Source organism: Macaca mulatta, chromosome 10, assembly GCF_049350105.2.
Source record: "Macaca mulatta isolate MMU2019108-1 chromosome 10, T2T-MMU8v2.0, whole genome shotgun sequence".
In the NCBI taxonomy this organism is placed as follows: Eukaryota; Metazoa; Chordata; class Mammalia; order Primates; family Cercopithecidae; genus Macaca; species Macaca mulatta.
In genome coordinates this window covers 36771573-36772500 of record NC_133415.1, presented here as the reverse complement: position 1 = coordinate 36772500, position 928 = coordinate 36771573, and the positions used below count along the sequence as shown (strand labels likewise).

The following is a 928-nucleotide window of genomic DNA, read 5'->3' as shown; positions in this document are numbered from 1 at the left end:
CGCGCCGACCCGATGCGGAAGAGCGGGCCGGGACAAGACGAGACGCCGGGCGAGGCAGGCGGCCAAGCGGGGAGGGGGGGGCGCCGGGGGACGCCTCCGGCGCAGTCGACCGCCACCAGGACGCACGCGGGGGTCTCACCGCCAGCAGCCTCCGAGCACGAAGGCGGCCCCGCGTGGCACCTGGAGCGGCCGACCAGGCCTTCAGCGATCCCTGCGGCTCCCCCACCGCCACGCCCAGTCGCACGCGGCCAGAGCCCCCGGAGCCCGCTTCCCCCCAACACGCACCGCAAGGCCGACCCAAACCCTCCGGGCGCCCACCGGGCCGCCACCGACCTGGCCCCGAAGGCGCGCGCCGTGGGGGTACGCGGACACCGGGCCAACCAGCGTGGCCGGCGGCGGCGACGCCCCCAGAAGGCGGAGCCGGGTTCGGGCCCAGACGGGGCGGCCAACAGCATAAAAGCCGGTGAGCCGCTCGGGGAAGAGAGGATCGGCAGGCGGCGGACAGGGAAAAGGAGCACAAGGCAGGCAAGGAGCCAGGGGGCCACGGAGACGAGGGCACGGGGAACCCGCAGGGGGCTAACTCGGGCAAGCAACCCTCAGGCGCGGCCGGGCCACCAGGAAAACACGGCCACGGGATCCCACCGCCACAGACACGAGGGCGGTCCCGCAGCGCCCCGCCTGGGACGCCGAACGGCCCTTGGGCAGCCCACCGAGCAACCCCCTCACGAGCCCCGGGTCCCGCCACCGGCGGCCCCAAAGCAACCTCAGCCACAAGCCCAACACCAGGGGCCACATGTCGCCCGTCTCTCGTCCGTCCCGGACCCGGTCCCGCTCCGGGAGACCGGCGCGCCGCCCCGTGGGGACGGCTCGCTCCCCAAGGACCAGGCGGCCCCACACCCCGCGCCACGCGAACGCGGTCATCGGCAGC

The 928-nt window shown here is 75.8% G+C and overlaps 1 non-coding gene across 1 annotated transcript; it reads right to left on the bottom strand.

The window, feature by feature from the left end:
• Positions 1–604: 604 nt before the first annotated feature.
• MIR663-6 (microRNA mir-663-6) lies at positions 605–694 on the bottom strand. Its single transcript, NR_038473.1, has one exon. It is a non-coding gene; the product is annotated as a microRNA mir-663-6 (primary transcript).
• Between the last annotated feature and the right edge of the window lie 234 nt (positions 695–928).